Source organism: Ambystoma mexicanum, chromosome 1p, assembly GCF_040938575.1.
Source record: "Ambystoma mexicanum isolate Mex_15411 chromosome 1p, UKY_AmexF1_1, whole genome shotgun sequence".
Lineage (NCBI taxonomy): Eukaryota > Metazoa > Chordata > Amphibia > Caudata > Ambystomatidae > Ambystoma > Ambystoma mexicanum.
The window spans coordinates 687,355,211-687,376,606 of NC_090921.1; positions in this window are offsets into that span (position 1 = coordinate 687,355,211).

The window sequence follows — 21,396 nt, forward strand, 5'->3', positions numbered from 1 at the left end:
AATAAAACGAAACGAACCTAACCCTAAATAACTATTTACAATAGGCCGGGCTAGTCCTCTGGCTCACCGTTCTTCCGAAGAGTCTTGGCCAAGGAATCATCTAACTCCGAGTCTATGGCCTGGAGGCGGGACTGCGCTCTATCCTCGAGGGCTCGCAGGGACGCCTCCATGCTCTCCACCAACTCCCTGCGAGTCTCCTCTAGGAACTCTGCCCGCCTCAAGGCTCGCTGCATGGAGTTCTCCGCCCTGACCATGGTGAGCCGTGCCCTCTCTGCCCGCCGCCGCTCTGCACCTATCCGCTGGCCCAACCGCTGCCACACGGAAGACGCACTTTGTCCAGGGTCCTCCTGCCCTTCGGCCAATGCCTGCCCCCGTGATGTAGTCGACCCGAGTCCTGACACCTCCCACGTCGAGCCTGCTGCCACCTTGATGCCATCTGCCTGTGCCACCACGACTGCCTTCGGGAAGATGGCCGTCATGCACGTGCCCTGCTTGATTGTGCCTGTACAACCTCTGTTGCCAGGGGTCCAGTTGATTGGGTGACCACCTCTGCTGGACCTCCGACTCCCGGCTGTGGCAGCGATTGGATCTCCACCAGCCTGGCGGTGGTGGCTTGGGCAGATCCATAGGGGGCCCTGGTGGCATGTGGGCTGGAAGACGGCATGGAGTACGACTGGCGCATAGTGTGTAAAGAGGAGGAGAGGGTCGCAAGAGTGCCCAGCACATGGAGGAAATCCCCCACAATGAGCCCTCCTCGACGGTTCATGTTGGCACACACCTGTTCATGATGACGTGCATGCTCCTGCCAGGAAGCACACACTTTATCAGGAATCATGCGTGTGCTGCCTCCTGCCCCTGAACTGCACCACTTGCACCAGACACCATCACCCACCACCAACCCGGATGTCTCCGCACCATCTTCCGCTGTGGACAGCCCGTGTGGGGCCTCACCTGCCCCTACAGCTGCCGAGGAGCCCACTTCCAACCTCGGCCTCTTGGGCATCCCCTTGGCAGCCCCGGCCATGGATGTGGCACCATTCCCCTTGCTCCTGGAAGATGACATGTCCTGTGAGGGTGACCGGGCCATGTGTCCCCGCTTGGTGGAGGAATCCCCGCCACTCTGCTCCACAGCGCCGTCTACGCCCTCTTCCTCAGTGTCCGCTGTAGATAGGGAGAGATTGAACACAAGCATCAGGGTACTGAACAATAGTCTGCTAGACACAAAGCAATTGCACATGAGTGGCACTATCAAACGTCACTTCCATCATCACCCTCCACAACACACAGGTCAGTGCAAGCACCACACATGCACAAACAGGCATGGCACGTGCAACAGACATTTGCATCCGTGAACAAGGCACTGTTGGAACATCCGATGGGGGGCTGAACATCACATGAATCATGGGACATGCTGATCACATGCACACACACCACCAGACAGTCATGCATCTGGCCATGTCTACCTCCCGTCACAGTGGATTCATGGACAACTAGGCCGCATCAGTAAATTCACGCATCGTGATGGTCATGTGTCATGCATCCATGGCATTTCCCAGTCACACACACACTACTCAGACACACGCACGTGTACACCAAGCATGACCATGACGGTGACATCAGCATCCATATCTCACACCTCAAACATGTGTGCATCATCACATGCCGGTGCACATCATGCATTGCAACACAGACACATTGATGTGGAACATGCTTGACTGGACTCATATGCAGCACTGTAATGGCCCTGCATGCAGACATACATACATGGGGCATGCTAGACATGAGGCCAAGCTGCACACTCCTGCCACACCCCAACATGCAGTACGCTGGACCAGAACACATGGACACTTACCACTCAACTCTAGACGGGTCTGCAACTCGAGGACCTGGTGGTGAAGCACTGGACGTGTGCACTCCAGGACCAGCATCTGGATGTTGGTCAACTGGTCCCGGTGCCCCACTTCTCCACAAACTGCAATGAGGCGCCGTGCCTTGCTGTGGGTCCTGGACCTGAAGTCCTCCCAGCGCTTCAGGACATGCTTGTAGTCGTGGGAAGCCACCCGCTCCACGTTGATGGCATCCACGATGTCCAACCAGATCCTCCTCTGTCCTTCCTTGTCGAGGCGCGATGTCAAGAAGAGGACATCATAATGCCCTGGAACTTGCTCCAACAGGATGCCAACTTCATTTACAGTGAAGCTGACAGCCCTCTGCCTCTCTGCCAGGGGGTTGCCACTGGCCCTGGATGGTGTTTGGTCCTACATGGCAACCCCCGAAGCAGGTGTGGGTGGGCAACTGGGTCATGGGGCTGGGCTGTGGAGCGATGGTACACCAGTCGGGAATCTTCTGGGTCAGCATAGATGGTCTCAGGAACAGGATCCCTGGCAATGGCTTCTGTGCAGGCACCAAATAGCAGCGCTTGTTGGCAGCAGGCAGGCTGGCAGCAGCAGATAGCTCGTAGGAGGCTGCTCGGGGCTCTGTGGAGCAGGTAAATGGCCTTCTGGGCAGGAGCGTGGTCTTCCGTGTGTTGTCGCATGGCCAGCTTGATGCAGAGTGAGTCTGCATGTGAAAATACAGCGCGTTAGAGTGAAATTCGAGGAAAGGCTCTTAGAGCCTAAGTGACATGACACGCAAGGGCGTTGCCTTCAGCAGGAGTTAAAAGTCTGTGTGGGTAAGCAGTTCGCAGTTCGCTGTACGTGCTTTTCGTAGAGACCGACTGCGTGTGTTTCTTCTTCTGGGTTCACACGTGATCACTTCCCAATGCTTAAAGTTCGTACTTCTTGTTTTGGCGGGGGAGTTCCCTACACGCGTGTGTTTTTCTTTTCCACGCAAGGCAGACGGTGAGTCGTGCATGCTTATTTTTCCCACTGTGGTTGCCCGTGTGTATAGCGCACCCATTTTTGAGGTCAGAGTAGCCTGCTTGTTCCACGCATATGTGTTTTTTCTGTCCCTTGGTGCCACGGCATACTGCAGGAGGTTTATTCCATGCACGTGGGCTACCGTGGGCTACCGGGGGTTGCATGCACGTTTATTATTATTTTTTGGGGTGCCTGAGCATTACGTGACCCGTCTTTTCTCACCAGGGGTCACAGACAGCCTTGCAGGAGCACAGGGGTGCGTCTAACATCACAAACCCTGCCCTCTTCCCCTCAATTGCCCAGGACAATTGTTGTGTGCTCCTCCCATTGGCAATATACCATCTGTGCCATGGTTGGGAGGCCACCAAAAGGGAAGGGCGGCAAAGCTGGGCGACCTCCCTGGGCTGGGAGTGGTGGGGCATGTGGCAGGATGGCCAGGGAGTCCACGGGGTCCAGGGAGGCCAAGGTGGACACGGAGGGGGACGTTGTCAGGGAGTTCCACCGGGGCAGGATGTCCAGCAACTTGCTGGGATAACCATGCCACCACCCCAAGCGGCTCAGGGAGATGCTACTGCTGCAGTCAACCCCGGCGCACATCTGACCCCACAGCGAGTGTCATCTGCTGGCATGGCCCACCAGGTGGTGGAAGCTGCAGGTGCAGCTATGGCATCCACCATCCAGGCTTGGGGTCAGCCAGCGCAAGCTTTCTTGGCACAGGACTCCCAGGCAGATTTTCAGGTGAGGACGGCCAAGCCATGTGCGTCCAAGGTAGCTGTGACCAAGGCACGTGAATCTGGGGCAGTGTTGACATCTGTTGACCCAAGCAGCCAGTTGGTGGGAGCTGCATGGGCAGATGCAGCCAACACAACCCCGGCACTGAGTCTGCCAGCCAGGACTGTGTCGGTCACAGCCCTTGGCACTGAGGCAGTTGTACTGCTGGGTCCTGGCAACATTGGCCAGTCCACCATCGCCACTGCCCCTACTGACCAGAGCGGCATTTGCCTCTCAGGGTCCGCACAACCAGCCAAGAGGAGGAAGTATGCTTCTGCGCAAGAGGCTGGGACCCCAGATAGGGCTCCGGCCTCAGGCATGGCAAGCTAGAAGCCTTTCAATAAGCAGGAACTGGACTTCCTTGTGGACTACATGTCGGCACACGACTGCGATATGCTGGTGGGCTCAGGTTGCCATACTAAGCCTGCCCAGCGTCAGGTCCACTGGCAGTGCATTGCGGATCCTGTGAGTGCGATGGGATATCAGAGGCGCACAGGATTGCTACAAGCATTGGTCTGACCTCTGATGCTGTGCAAAACAAAAGTGGGCCTCTAATTACTCTCTGACTCTGGTGACCGGCAGTGGGCCGCCACCAGAGGAGGATGAACTCACTCCGCATGAGGAAATCGCTGCAGAGTTAATTGATCAGGGACAGATCTAGGGAGTGGGAGGGATGCCAGATTATGACGCAACGTCCGGTGAGTCTTGATGCGTTTGTGTCCAGCCCATGTGTGTTTTGCTTGTGTGATGTGTTGTGATTGACTGCCAGTTTAGGCTATGTATTAATGAGTGACATGTGTGACACATGCAATGCTTTACTGATTCATGCTTGTTGTCATGCAGTCTGCATGCAGGACATGTGCTGCACACAGGGGCAGTCCTCATAACCACACATGCACCCTACTTACATGTAAGTCACTCGGCAGCCTCTCCTGTCCATGTAAAAGCTAATTGACATGTTTGCATATAGCCTGTGGTGTAGTTCCACCCAACACGCAGCCTATGTCGTCACATGACTGATGGCTATGTGAGGTCACCCTGCAAGCTGCTCCTCCTCAGGGGCATGCTTCCTTACCTCTCCACCAACCTGCAGCTCACTGTCCATGGTACTGGCGGTTTCCATTTTGGACTACTGCAATGGCCTGTTCCCCTTTCCTGTGTACATGCACACTTACCTGTGAACCCTGCAATACCTGTGCTGTGGGGTACATCCTTTGTCCTTGATGCAGGGTGTCTCACTTGGACCATGCAGATGGCACAGGCTCAGAGTGCACATGAGTGCTCATTCATGGACCATTGCATTCCCTGCAAGCCCCTATGGGTCCGTGGCAGGCTACTCATTGTACCACATCTGCAGTATTTTATCCGTCTCATGGTATTTGGTCATCCATATCATGCTCACTCAGGGTCACTTCATCATCATGCACATGTTTATGGTATCCTTGTCTGTGTCGAGCACAGGCCTCCCTCTGTTACAGCCACCCTGCCTCCAGGCGACTGGTGTTGTGGTTTCTGCCTGCATAGATGTACTTGTGATGGTTCCTCATGTGTCCTGCTTTCTGTCCCCTCTCATCTGCTGTAGTCTCAGTTGTCTCAGATGATGCAATTGACACTGCAAACACTGTCTGCAACTTCACAGTACTGTCGTCAGCCATTCAGAGCCATGCACTGGCTCCCTGCCATTCCCCAGGAGGATAGGGAGGGGGGTGCAGTGCATCCCTACAACCCAGTGCCAACACTTTGCACATGATGACTGCACTTGCCCTTACAGTGTCGTCATGTCACAAGATTGACATCACTACATTTCTGGTTCTGTTGATAGTTGAGGACGTACACATGTGCTGCACTGCACCCATGCACTTCTAAGCCATGTTTAACCCTTCAACATGCCTATTTTGTGTGTTGTCAAAGTGACCTTCATGTATGTATCCATTTGCCTCCCTTCACTGTATTTCCAAGCACTTGCGTTGTTGCATCCTGTGACACATGTATTTTATTGTTGATATTAATGTTCTTGTAGTGCATGTTGACATGCATTTTGCATGTGTCATGGACACTTCTATTTGACTTACTGCTGTGGCTATTTGGGAATCGTGCCATGGCTATGCAACATGCCATCTCTTTGTTGACATCTGTAATTTGTGGCTAAGATATAGGCCTCCAGAAGGTTGTGTGTGATGCTTTTGATATGCTACATGCAGTACATGTGTGGGTTTCACATTTGACACGCATCCATGTCTGCTTTCAGGGTCCCCTTCCATTTCATTGCCACTGCATGCCAGAGTTTGTGTCGTGTGTGACATGGCTGCCTCATGTTTTGGCCCTCAATATTGTGTTGTCTATGTTTGTGGTATGTGCTGCTGACATGTGTGCTCATGTTTTTTTTTTTTGTTTTGTTACAGGTGATGATGCACCGGAAGCAGTGAAGGAGGAGATGGCAGACAGGATGGAGGGTTCAGGTCACCAACCATGCAACAGTGGTGGTCGTGGGGTGGTAGGCCACGAACATCCCTCGGTGCTCCAGGCCATCCTGTCCAGGCCTGCTACTGGGTACAGCTCTGAGGATCTCTCTGACGCTGATGTTGAATCAGATGCTCATGAATCCATGCCGTCAACGGTGGGTGAATCTGCAATGGATTCTGTTCTGTCCGCCACTCCTACAGTGGAGGTAGACCCCTCAAGGGGCCAGTCAGTGTTGGAATGTAAGCCTGTGGTGGTTACGGGTGCAGAGTCACACTCCACACCAGTTGCTCCTGTTCCTGGGGCAGCAGATTCCAGGTCCCGGTATAGGGCTGACAGTCTGAATATGAAACTGTCATGGGTCGACCCGGGATAGTTTGCATAGACAGAGGTGATGATTCCCTAGGCATCGCATACAATCTGCACGTTGAGGGAATGCCAGTGCTTGCGGTTGCGACAGATGTGCTCAGTGGCCCTAGGTGGACGTAGGGCCACATGGGTGCAATCAATAGCACTGAGCACTCTGGGGAAGTGTGCCACCCTGTAAAAGTCCTGGACCAGAGCCTGCCTTTCTGCAGGTGTTCTGGGCATGTATATGTGCCTGCGGACTGAGGGGTGTGTAGTCATGATTGCCAACACCTGATGTAGGCAGCGTGACTGCGTGGCCTGTGAGACGCCCCAAACAATGGCAGTTGTCCGCTGAAATGACCCAGTGGCCAAAAAAATGCAGGACATTGAGCACCTTTTCCAAGGAGCACAGTGCTTGGGAGCACAAGCTGGGTGATGTGAGGTCATCCTTCCACTCAGTGACCAGGTCTAGGATGATATGAGGTGGAAACCTATACCTGCCATAGACCTGGTCATCAGGCATCCCAAAAAGGCTGGTCCTGGGTAGGAAAATGTGGGGCCTGGCTATCCTCCTCCTCCTGCGGTGTCCCACGATCACTGCTGAGAGGAATGAGACATTCATCGTAGCTGTATATGCTTGCTTGTTGTGTGTGCGTGCTTTGATGCTGCGCAGGAGCGCTTCCGCCTGCTTGTGCGTGGCGGACATGTTTCTGGCTTTTCGCGTTTTTTGACGTGTGTGGGTTTGCCCTGTTCAATTCCATGAATATGTGTTGTTAGCACACGTGTGGCCGTTGCGAGGGTTTCACTGCTGTACTTCCCCGTTACGCCCACATTTTTGCATGTTGTTCCCCATTTTCGTGTTCTGCCCCCTTTTTTCGTGTGTGCGCTGGACGTTGTGCGCCTTCACTGGGCATTTCACACACAGCTTTCAGGATGTCGCAGTGACGTGTGTGCCACATGCGGATTCAGCGCAGTTCCCAGGTAAGCCACACGCAGTTCCTTCCATGAATCGGTAAACGGGCACACGCATGCGTTTCGCATGTGTGCGCTGCGTTTCTCACACTTGCACATGACATTTCAGTGCACAATGATTCCATGAATTACCCCATAAGTATGGTGATCCAGTGTAAACAGCAACTAACATCTGATGCCCTTAATATTCCATAACAGCTAGCAGTTTCCTAAGAGGAACAACAGATCTTCAATGTGTCCCTAAGCATGCATCCCAGCTTCTCCAGTCTGAACAACTAATGATGTCAAGATGAACAACCTAAAACATATTTTATGCTAAACTATGTTATATACCCGGCATTGCCCGGAATTTCATTTTCTCATAAGTACTAATACCTTAAGGTAGCTTAATGCTTTTCAGAAAGGCTCCATAAGAAAGGTGAAAAGAAAAATTCACTACATTTTTCGATTATTTAAACAACATGGAGATTCCTGAGCAGCATGATGGGTGACATGATACCGATAGTGCCAACAACTACGGACCTAAAGTTTAATTTTACCAAAGTACATGTTCTTTGTAAGGCTTATTTATAAACGAAATGGTTTGTTTTTCCAGAAGTAGCAAAGATATACAACTGATTCAAGGAACCCACTCTAGAACACGCAACATATAAATGCCTGTTGGAGAAACATGGAGATTGCAAGTTGATATCAGTGCACTTGATTGACTGGCCCTGTTCCTTGTTGATCGTGATACCGAATGCCAGCCTGACCGGGAACTAGAGGCGCTTGAAACTGAATGCCATGTCTGTCAGAATGAGTGAAATGCGGGGGATGAATACACCTTTTACCTTCCAGGTCAACACTATCACTTCGATTACGTTGGGCAGCAATTTTTTTACACACAGCCTTTTGTCCTTACACAGCCTAGGTGGGTCGAGATTGCAGAGCAGCATGATGGGTGACCCAACTTTCAGTCAAAGGTGATGTTTTGGCATTCCCACAGGGTCGAGTGAGTTGAGGAATTCTGTTTGAAAGTTTAGGGCTTCGTCAGCATCCACCACTGTATCTCTTCAGTTGTACTCAGTAACTGTGCCCTGGAAGCATATCCTGAATCTGATTATTCACTTCATTGACAGAATAATTATCAGCAGCAAGAATGACTCATTCACACAGCCACTCATGAAATAACACTTTAGCAGTATTCACAACAGAGTAACAGAAATGCCTGTCATGCCTCTTTATACAGAAACAGTTTGGAAACTTTTGGAATGCTACCTGCCTTCACCTTCTCATCTGAGGTCCATTTGCTTCTCCCATACGCCTCGCCTTCGTCTCCCATATGCCTTTGTCTTTCGCCTCTCATACGCCTTGGCCTCCCATATGCCAATGCTTTGCTAAGCCACAAACCCACTAAAATGTTTTGCTTTTATATATATATATATATATATATATATATATATATATATATATATATATATATATATATATATATATATATATATATTTGTAAGAGGATTCAATCCAGCACTACAGCTAAGTCAATGCCTAGTCTGGGATACTGAATGGAAACCCTTATTGATATATCTTTATGTCCAGTTCATGAGTTCTGGATGACTACCCCTATATAACATCCCTCTCTTGGAACCCCCCTGACCCCACTGAGCCAAGAAGTAGTTCTGTTTTACAAGTTTAAACGGTTTATTTGAGAATGTAAACAATATATATATATCGCACTTTATAATAAATTAATAATTAGTTTCACACTTCAGAACATGAGCAGTTAACAACAATGGGTAATGTTCTACTAATAAACTGATTTGATTACCCAGGAGTAGTATAAAGGATGAGGTAGCACGCTTGGGAATAGGAACAGAAGAATAAGGTGGTAGAGAATGCTTTATCTAGTTTCAGATGGATGCAATGTTGAATGAAAATGCAATACAGAAAATACTCAATATGATTTCAACAAAACAATGTAATCACTTTCCTCTGGCAATCCACTCCCCCCCTTTATGCAATGCAAGGAAATGGAAGGAAAGCACACAGTTCTCAGAAATACAATCAAATGTAATTCAGTTCACCCCAGCAAGCTTAGACTACAGAAGTTTGAAACACAGGCCCAAAATGCTTTTATATGTGCTGGCAATGAAGTGAGGAATATGCTGAAAATGGTTTTAATTCCCTTTAGGAGGTTCAGGGTGAGTGAAATACACTTGGGATGAGTTCAGGCTCACTTTAGCAAGGATCTAGGAGTAACTAGCAGGTTAAACGAATTTTTGGCAAAGGAAAGCAAGGAGGCTGCTGTTTTCACACGTGGCTGGATTTTTAACCAAATCGCGAATCGCAGCAAAATTAGCAAATGCGTGAATCACGATTACGGCAAAAGTATGAGGAGTAGCACGTCGGTTCTAAGCTTGTTGAAAAGCTGAGATTATAAGCTTTCAGAGGCAAGTTCCTAGCCCAAACGGTTCCAGAGATACAGACGATTAAATAAAGGTAGTTTTTCGGATTTGAAATTTTAAAAGTTCAAAGCGACATGTTACAGCTTGCACCTAGAAAATGACAGGTGACAGCTTTGCAAATGACAGGTGACAGTTAGGAGGCAGTTCTGGTTAGATTAAAACAGATTGAATTATATTATTTTAACTAAGAGATTGGTTCTGCACAGTTCTGCTAGGTACTCACAATATATTTTGAAATTGGCCTCCCCACGGATCTGGTCAGGTTTTGGACTGGACTCTGGTTCTGGTCTCGGCACTTCACAGTGATCTGGGTCAGCTCTCTGGTTCTGCTTACAGCGGTCTGGGTCACTCTGGATCTCTGGCCTCTGGTTCTGGATACTGCTCTGCTTTCTCTGGGTACAGCACTGCTTCTGGATCTTTCTGGCACAGGGTTTCAGGCCAGAATCAACACCTGGGTCCGGCTGTGAATAGTCTGCAAATGATTTTTGGGCCTGCTGACAAATACTTTTGCTTGCAGTGGGCCTTCTTGGTTCAAAGTTCTGTAGTCTCTGTTTAGCTTGGAAGTCTAAGTGTAGGATCTCTGGATGTGAAGTCGTCGGTCAGCATGCTCCGCAGCAAATGGAATTGAATGTCCCTACCTGTCCCAGCAGTCTCTTTTTAAGTGTTTTGAAAGTGGGTGGAGAGGCTAGCTTTCTAGGCCCAACCCCTTCAGAGTTCTGATAGGTTGGAGAATTCTTTGCGTTCTCACTGGAGAGCAGGATTGTGTGTCAGAATGATGTCATTTAATGGCTTGCAGAAAGGACACTCCCGCTGTCAAATTGTACACAAATCTATATTTGATCAAAATACACATTTCTCAAATACATAGTGGTTTGTCATTGCATGTACATATTACCTATCAAATGAGGTATACTCTGTTCAAACTCTGCTCTTCCTGAGGGCTTGCATTCAAAAATGGCAACTTATTTTCGATTTTAGTGGGTTATGCAACCTTGGTTCTTCATTAAATATTATAGACATATACACGGCCTGTCCTTACATACTCCAGTAAATTCCCATGTCTCTAGCTTAACCACAGAGTCTGTAGTATCCATAAATAGCGGGGTTTTGCCCCAGAACATCACACAAATTCCCAACGCGTCTTAAAACGTGCACAGAAAATTCACAAGAATTATGGTATCATTTAAATAATTTTGACAAGTTCGCACTGTGAGTTATACATCTTTCTTAGAATCATATTCTGGCCAACAGGGGTGTGTCTTTTCAGGTCACATGGTGTAGAAACCAATTTATCCAGTTTCTGCCAAGCTCAGAGACCCTGCCCCTCCCAGCTTCTGCCAAGAGGAAGCTATTTTACGGTCCCCCTAATAAACCATCTGCCTGGGCCCTGGAAGACCCATTGTTCAAGAGGAAGCCATTTATGGCCTCCCCCCAATAAACCCTCTGCCTGGGTCCTTTGTTTAGTCTCTAGCAGTCCCTTGGTAATTCAATCAGAGAGGGGTAACCTCCCCTCAGAATGCAGCCAGGCCTGAGAACTGCTGTGGATCCAGTTTCACTCCAATTGGGGGGAAGTTGTCGGGCAGAATCCAGTTCCTTAAGCCAGGCCCCAGCTACTGTCACTTTTAGTTACCCAGTTTTCTGCATTCAAATAAAACTAACAATTTTTACACATGCAGCTGGAATGCTGATCCTAAGTTCAAAACTATGACATTTTAACAGTGACAAACTATGTGGCAGTCACAAGTCTGTCCCTCAGTTTATTTACACATTTCGATTTTTGGTAATTTTAAATCCAGTTTCAGTTTAACCCGCTGCAGACCTGCAGAGCTCAGCCAGTCTTGTTATAAACCTTCAAGTCACTTCAGAATATAACTTTACATTGTATCCACCTCTTAGTAAGTCTTTCTTTGGCCTGCTTTGGGTTCATTTATTCAGTTTTACACAAATGTCTGGTGTTGTTTTAAAACGACGGCTTTCTGATAGTGGTGAGTACTGGTAATGCAACCATTTTTGGGATTTAAGAAAATGAATTCCCCACAGTTCTAGGTTGCTTTTGGCAATCAGCATTGCCATTCCCTATGGTTTCAGGCTACTGTGTGGGTAGCCCATGGTGGTTTTAGGCAGTGCCCTTCTGTGCCCATAACATCAGCAAAATGGGTGGCAGCCTATTCTTCATGCATTTCCCTGTGCATTTTCTGGGAAGCTCTGGCCATCATGATGTTTTTAATGCCAGTAATGCACAGTTTTTTTTTTTGGTAGGGCTCGGATGCATGGGTAAAAACATCCCACAATTTGTATATTTCCTGTATAACTTGTATATCTTTGTATGTTCTATTAAAATGTTTTTGCCTGTACCATGCATGTAACTAAGTGATGCGCCGGATGCCCTTGGGCGTGGTGCGCTATACAAATAAAATAAATAAAAAATTCCGCTTCATTACCCTACTTGCGCCACTGTATTGGAATGGTCTGTCCCTGGCTATCAATGGCATCTCTTCAGTGGAACTCTTTAAAATGCACCAAAAGCTCCACCTACTAGCAATGGAAGGAGCCCCATCGATATATAATACAAAAATAGGGCAGACCACAGCGACACTCATGAAGTTTGCGGAAACCCACCTTCTTAGGAGTTAAAAATCCCTTGGTCCCTTTGGATACCTCTCTTGGCAAATTAAACATTTAAATTGTATTTTAACTTTTTATTGGAAGGATGACAGCTGTTCTTACTATATTGTTAGTATCTGGGGCCACCTGCCCCTAAAATATAGACACTGATCCCAAGTAACTCCCATAAATGTGAATATATGTATAATACACAAAGAATAATATCAACTTTTTTGGTGAAATGTAGTGCAGCAACCATATTCCAATGCCATGTATTGTCTCATACACATATATCCATTAAAGAGAAGGATCAAATACAAGATGCTGAAACAAGGAAAGCAGCAATGTCTGATATGCTGCGGAATATTTTGTTTTCATGAAAGAAAATTGATAATGAAATTGAGGTGTTATCATTTTCTCGCATAGTGAGAGCTGGTCTGTGACTTCAGTCTATGACTGTCAATGTGACAACTGTATGATAGAAGCAAATATGCCTGCTCTTTTATTTTGTAGGTGATATTTTATTCCTGGCAGGAAATTATTATGTCCCCTTTTTAGAGCTTTGGATTTCATTCTGTATCGACCAGTTTATTCTTATTTTATGATGGCCTATGACCCTACTGAGTGATGCAGTTTAGAGCATTATTGTCATACTGCTATGAGGATCAGAAACAACAAACATTTACAGTTGGCTGAATCGAATATGCAATAATGTGTCTTATGGGTGATCATTTTATTAATTGTATTTTGAGTGATGGTAGCACTTACATAAATATATGGGAATTTTATGAAAAATGAAAAATTGAAAAGGCCAATCTTCTTCTTTCACTGGATCTTTCACATTGTTTTCAAAATGTTAGTTTCTACAAAAAAACTGTACAATTATCGCAAGAATAACTCTTTCAAGAATAAAACTATTTTTTGGGTCAGCAAAAGAGTGGCAAGAGGGACGTTTCTGGTTCGCAAAGGAGAATAGGTATTGACTATGTAAGAGAAGATTGCAAATAATATTCTGTGTAAAGGCAACATTGAATGTCTGTATTTCTTTTCCTTGGGAAAGTGCTATTTACTTATTTGTGCAGGTAAAATCCTTAGGAATTGTTTTTATTCAACTCTTTTATTTGCTGACTGGAAAGTGTCAGGTTATTGTTTTTTTTCGCAGCCTGCTAGTTGCTGGTTGTTCTTTGTAGCCGATCGTGCCTGCAACTGCATCACCTCCTCTTCACCTTCAGATTCTGGGACTGGCAGCAGGGGGGTCTCTCCTTCGTAGGGTTTGACATTGTCGGGATGGAGCCAGGCTCTCCTTCCTTGGATTCGTACTGCAATGGGAGAGACCTCCTCTATGAGGTACGGTCCCTCGAAGTGCAGTTTGTGACAACGCCTCATAAAATTCTTTATTAGGATCTTATCCAATGCATACAGAATGGGGGTTTCAACAAAGTATGGGGATTGATTTGCTCACTGTCTTCCTCATTCTCCTTCGACCTCCCCTGCCAGACTTCAAGCTGTTGAGACATAAAAGCAGCACTTGTCGTCATAGCAGCCAGGTATTCATGCCTTTCAGAACCAAGCACATCAGAAGTATTATGGGCATCAGTTCACGCTTGAGTGGCAGAAGCAAGATGTATATGCATATGGCGTCCCGTCACCATGATGATCTGAACAGGGCTGATTGCGTAATGCAAATAGAGCTAAGGGTAGGCAATGGAGACATCCTATTTTCAGGGGCACTTTTGGCTTAGCAATTAGTTCATTCAGAAGGCCATTGAGGGGCTCAAAAATTCTGTTTGCATGTGATTGATAAGTTGAGGAGAATGTATGATTAATACCCAGTAGGATTGTGATGTTCTCAAAGACTTCATTTACAAAATGCAGTCCATCATCAGACCAAAGAACTTTGCACACCCCTCATCTCAGGAAGATCTCATGCATGAGGAACTTCAAAGCACATGTGTCATCAGGATGTGTGCAAGGACTGGCCTCAATCCATCAAAAGAAAGAGCACACAACTATTAGCATATATCTGTAGCCGTTACACACTTGGAGCCTTTCTACATAGTTGATATGGACATTCTGGAAGGATCCAGTAGGACACGGTTTTGGTCCTCGCACTGTTCACAGCGTGTGCCCTCCAAGGAATTTCTGCCAAATTAAGCAATTTGTGACAAAATCAGCAATGTGCTCTGTCAGGTTAGGCACAAACCACTCCTCCGATATCAGGGCTGCAAGAGTCTCTTGTGTTGTGTGTGTTGGGTAGTGCAGCTGGTCTAATGTTACATTAAGAAATCCAAGGGGCATACAGGGTTTTCTGGTGCTATCCTACCACCACAGTGCATCTGTGGAGGACATTGAGCACCCCCTACATATCCATAAATCATGCTCTTCTTGTGGTGCACATCCCTATACATCATTGATCTGTGCTATGGCAAGGTATTAAAGCCTTCTGTCATTACCATTCTGCATGCTCGTATATATTTATTAGGTGCTGTGTCAAACTCAGATACTTCTGGAAAACACACTGCTTTTCTGGCATTTGTGTCAGTGGCTTTGTTGCAATAGGAAATTAAATCTGCCCCTTTAGTGTGGGTTGCACACTTCACCACAACGATGGCCGATGGTAGTTGTATTGCGTTTATGAGTCTGTCCAGTAATGGCACATGTTGTACTGGTCTGCAGTCTGCGCGTAGGAAGCCCTGCCTCTTCCAACTTGACAGTCCTGCGTGTACTGTTGATGTCACATACGCAGAGTCTGAATGTACTGTTACTTCTTCATCCTCATGTGTTTCAAGTGCCACAATAAGCACTACTAACTCTGCTGCATGCGCTGAAAAATGGCAAGGCAATCTTGCACTTGCCACTGTCTCAAAGTTGCCATTCTGTTTTACTTTTACCACTGTGGTCCCTGTGTGTCTTTCCCCTGAGCTCTGGTCGATCATTGAGGAACTGTCAATAAAGAGGACTCCCCCCCCCAGGGCATTGTCTCTGACATGGGTTATATCATCATAACATCCAGTGTAATTAGTGCAGTCGTGCACATGATCTTCTTCGTCCACTGACTCTGCTATGAATGTTGCTGGATTCACTATCCTGCATCGTACCAATTTAATCGCTGGGTTGGAGATGATCACCTCGTACCCTGATGCTCTCTGCATGGTCAATGTTCTTTTGGGCTTTTCAAAGATGGGGAACAGGGCATGTTCCATGGATAACGTTACTGAACAGCCCATCTTAATACTGCCAGATTTCTGAATTGCAAAGACTGGTGCCGCCAACGATTGTTCACATGGATAGTGACCTTCATCACTGGATCTAGAATCCCACTGCCGTAGGCTAACGGTTTGTGTCCTAGAATAGTCTTCTGTATGTGAACTGCTGCCCTTACTACTCCAATTGAATGAGAGAACAGGAAATATTCTACACTGTAATCAGGAATTCCTAGAACGGTTGCAGTGCATATTACTCCTTTTGATTCCTCAAATGCTTCTGTCATTTCACCTGTCCAGGTTATGTCACTATCACCTTTCTGAGCTTCGCTTAGTCCCTTTAAGAGTGGTCTGGTATATGTACTGTAATCAAAGAGCCATGCCCTGCTGTGAGTGCAAAGGCCCATAAAGTGTTGCATCTCCCTTACTTTCTTTCGTTTAGGTGTTTTCATGTTTTCTTCTGCTCGCACAGGAGTCACTTTTCTTCTTTCGTGAGATATCAACTGTGCACTGTATTAGACTTCTTCCTGGCAATATTTTAAATTCTCCTTGTCTACTTTATACCCCTTCTCTGCCAGGACTGTCATCAACTGTCCCTTCTGTACTGTTCTGTCTCGCTGCACACCAGGATGTTGTCTATGTACTGGATCACTACACTGTCAAGGTGTACATTCCCTAGGTCCATCTGGAGTACCTGATAGAATATTGAAGGAGACTCACAGTACCCTTGGGGAAAACAAGTGTGTTTCAACTTTTGATTTCTATATGAAAGCAAAGTCAAGTCTTAGAATTAAAAAGAATGCATTTTTAAAATCGATCACTGTAAAATATATTTGCTTCGGATGGAATATTACACAATATCAAGGGTGGATTTGGGACCAATGGAAATTCTACTTCAGCAATATTGTTTAGGGGGTATAAGCCCTGAATAAACCTCCATGACCTCCCCCTCCCTGTTTCTTTCTTCACTGGGTATACCGCTGTGTTACATGGGGATTCTGAGGGGACTAATATTCCCTGCTGCACTAAAGAAGAAATTGTCTCATAAATATCGTCATCTGTTTCTTTTGACATCTGGGTTCTGTCTCACCAATGGTAAAATAGCTCCTGGCTTCAGTTTGAATTTAACTGCACCTATTCCTTTCAGTCCACCATCATGTGCACTGCTGGTCCACAGTGTGCTTGGTATCTCTACCAGGTCTTCTTGGAAAAATGATGGCGTCTTATTTATTATTGCCATTCTCTGGGACACTTCTCTGCTCTCAATTTTCACCCAATAAGTGAGGCTTATGGAAAACACTACCTCATCATCTGAATCATTAACTCTAAACAATTCCTCAGCTGTCAAATGTGTCCGTCTGTGTCCTTCGTGAAGCACCATCACTCTTCTCCATGCTTTTCCTTGGTCATCAATCCCATGAATAACTACTCTCTCTTCTAGCACTATGACCTACCCAAACAATATATTCAGTGTAGCCTCTCCTTCATGCATGTTATGCCAAAAGAAAATCATATAGCCTATCTCAACCATATATTCCAACATTGCCATTGTCAAATGCATGTTCATACTAGCTGTGCCCAAAGAAAACCATTTTGCATGAATAAATGCAGCACTACCCCTTTTCATGCTGGCAGTGTTCAAAGATATGAATGCATTATGTTGTATTTGTACAACACTGGTGGTAGTCTGAACTGTAGTAAGGTACAAAAGAAAGCATTTAGATCAAAAGACATTGACACCCTGCACAGTAAAACCAGAGTATGATGTTACACAACAAGCTGTGTTTGCATAGACTTGTCCAGCTACTGATAATCTATTATTTTATCTAAATTAGCATTGAGAGTTGGATATTTTAAAAATTAGATTATTCTCTGAACGGAGACCATGTAACCAATATAGGGAAATGGGGCTGTCCCAATTGCCAACACTGCCCATTTTTCATGATGACTGTGGCCTAGTAAAATGTTGTGACTTGTTTCAACAATATTTATCAGCATGAGGATTGTAGAACACATTGTTATACTGCCTGTGCTCAGAGAGAATCATGATGCCTGCATCAACAATAAGGCAAAGATTGTCACTGCAACACACATGATCATACTGTGTGTGCACAAAGAAACTTCATGTTGCTCGTTCCAACCACATACACAAGCATGGCAACTGTAAAATTCATTTTCATGTTGTGTGTTCCCAAAGAACATCATATGCATGTCCTAAGAATGTGCACCAGCCTTACCACTATAGAATACATGTGCATGCTGTGTGTGTCAAGGAAAATGCATAGGCCATTATTTGCATAGTACAACAGAGTGACAAACAGGAGAGGGGCGAGGACAAGATCCCACTATCTCTGGGCTGCTGAAAAGGCCAACTTTTGCTTTTGGCTTGAGGAGATGTTTCAAGAACATATTGTACTTCTCATGTGCAATGAGGTTGGCTCCCCAGTTCACAAATGCAGCAGAGAGACTCCATCTTCAAGAATAAGTCAGACTGTGTTAAGCCACCTGTTACTCACTGATATCGAAGCCACCTGCTACTCATGGATATTGCCTCTCATCAATATCTGTTAAAATATCATGGGGCACTGCGTCATCCTGCTTAAGTGGCCTGTGCCACTGGTGTGGACAGCTGCTATTATTCCTCAATTGGTTGTAGGGCTACCGGTCGTGACTTCCTGAATCCTAAATGTACAAAGGAAGAATCTGAAAGCCCAATTGCATGCGGAAGTAGGTGAATAGCACCAGCCATGCCCCTGCCCTGCGACCCTGCTACACGCTGGAAGCCGAAGCATCCAGAGTCCACACAGGGGTGCCCCACCATCAGCTCACCAGGCCAGCTCTGCACGGTCCTTGTTCTCACAATTTTTGTTCCTACAATGTTGCGAATGTTTAGTATCACATCCAGGAATGTGCTTAGCACAGAGTGTCAGACAGTACCAGGCCCCTGCATTGTACCCATCCATCTCCACCAAACTGTCATTGAGCATCTGTCCCCCGCCCCGCCAGGCCGGAGTCGGCCACCCTCCATTGACCCGACACCCAGACCATAACCTCTTCGAGGTGCCCGCCACAAGATCAAAGCACTCACATTACCTTATAATATTGCAATAGCTACACACTTCTCCTGTAACATGAGGTACCAGGGAGGATATATTAGAAGATCAAGCAGCAGGGGGAGACATTGGAAGCAGGAACATAGCTGTATTTTACACCTCTCCATCACTGACACTGCTTTCATATGATGTTCAGGTGCCTGCCATGCCAAATGATTAACCAGTTCCTGTTATGTAGCCTAGATTAGATAGGTTGTTTCTAATGGGCACACTGACCTTCACCGCAAGGATGAGCCCAGCTGACCCATGTGTGCCATGATGGACTGGGAACAAGCTGCCAATTAGCGCCTGACATCTCCTATAGAGCAGGACTAACTTTATGTCCTCACCAGTTCGTGATGTGAATTTCCACCGTATGTCATACGTCATTGATGATGCATTTGGTCTTTTTAATGTGCTGCCTGTGTAATTTTTGGTAGAGCGCTCTAGGGCAGCTGAGTTCTTTGCTGGCATTTCTATTATATAAACTCTGTTATCTTTGCAAACTATCTCTTGGTCTTATTCCGTAACAGGATATATAAGTATTGGGATGCATGCTAAGAGGTTGGTGCCCACCTACAGCTGACCAGTCCCTTACAACGTGTACGCAGAAGAAGCAGTTCCTGTGTGGGTTCCAGCTTTGCGAAACCCCATCTGCTCGTTGGAGCTGGGTACGGTGCAGGGCGAGGCCCAGACGTGTTGTGGATTAATCTCAAACTGAGGCTTTCAGAAGAACACAGGCACGTGAGTATAGACTGCAAGGAATTGTGTTTTTTTGGGAATAGAGCGGTGTGAGTGAAGAGAACATACAGGGCAGGAAGGGAAACAAAGGGGGTTCAGTGTTTTGAGCGTGAGGAGTTTTTATGGCCATTTGTATTATTATTTTTTCGAAGTTAAGTTATACAGAGAAAATAAAAGAGGAATAAAGGGGAGCCTGCGTCCGCAAGGGGGTAGAAGGTGGCGCCACATTGTACTGTCTCGACCAGTGTGGAGATTTACAGATACAGAAAGAAAAACCACATAATTAGAGGGCTTAGGAATAAGTAGTGGTTGTTATTTTAGTTTATTATTTTAGCTTGTTCTTTTCATTGTTCTTTTTAAATGTACGGAGGAGGCCCAGAAGGTGCAGGGGTGAAGTGAGTGGGAGTGGAAATACATGGGGATTGGGAAGGCTCTAAACGGGGAAAAAGAAGGGTGTTAAATGTATGTTTTGTCTTTATGTGATCAGTATTGTAATTGAAAAAATGACGTTTTGTGTTCAGTATTAAGCTTGACAATGTTAATGACAGTTCCAATTTACATGTGACAGTTATTGATTGACTAGTGTGGTGGATCTTAGCGATCTAGAAGGGCAGTATAAGAGGACACTAAATAAACATCTTTTGGCAATAGAGCCATTTGGGACAGTGACAGTGACAAATCATCGGAATAGAGATGCCACTATCTCACACATGCAAAAGCATACACTTGTACAATGACAAAATTAGAAAATATCATGGAGAGTGGATGGCAGACACAAGGGAGGAGGGCTACCCAACCCCTAGCCAGAGGGTTGGTCCTTTGATAAGGGAACATGTCCACGTACTTGACTCTTAAGTACAAAGGGAAGAAGTTGCAAACAAGGAGAGAGATAATAGATCTGTGGCGGATGTTCGAAGAAACACCTGTTGCAGATAAGAAAGAAATAGAAGAAGAAAAGGCACCAGGTGGTACTATACTTGAAAGCAAAAAAGGAGAAGGATAACCAAGGAAAATCTATCCACTCCTAATACGGCCAGCAGCGGGGTATTCTAATCCAACCTATGTGTCCGGGGGAAGTACTCAAGAATAACACAAGTACAGCGCCACCCCCGCCCTATGACCCCCAATTGCAATACCTATCCACCCTGGGGTGAACACCCGGGATATTGAAGTGGCCCTAGCTACCACTTGTACAGAATTAGCAAAGTTACGGGCAGCATGTGAGGGAGCAGGAGGATCCAATAATGAACCACAGCCCCCGGGCTCCCCACCACCCCACAGGAAAATAAATAGAAGTCAGGAGATTTTCTTATTACGATCGATAGTGCACCTATACGGGCGGTGCAGGTGGAAAGAGAAGGGGAAGCTGACAGTTTGGGATGTGAGAACGTGGGGTCAGTAAGAGACGAGGAGTATTGATGTGATTTCGATGATGAGGATGATGATGAGGAGGAAGGTGCAGTAGGAGGAGTCCAACAGGTACAGTTCAGTACACCACGAATGGAAGGGGCATGGGAAGGGCATTTGAGAGAAAGGTTGGGGATGATGGCAGTAGCGAAAAGAAAAGGAAGCGGGGCAAAGTGAGGGAAGGGGAAATTAAAACTGCAAATGCCCCTGATCCATAAGGGAGCAGGATGGCACCATTATGTCCCGTGGGCGCAAATGGATAAAAACAACCTCCTTAAATCCCCCCCCATTCATGGCAGGAGCGGGAAAATTGATCTATGCCTTCAAGAAACAAACAGCGGGGGTGCCCCTTGCCATAAGAGACATTAAGAGTCTGATAGTATCCATAGTAGGGGACCAGGCAGAATCAGTGTGGGTGAAAGCAGGGTACCCAGGAGTAACATTAAGTAACGACTCCCATGATGGGGCAAAATAATAAATAACGTTCAGGCACATG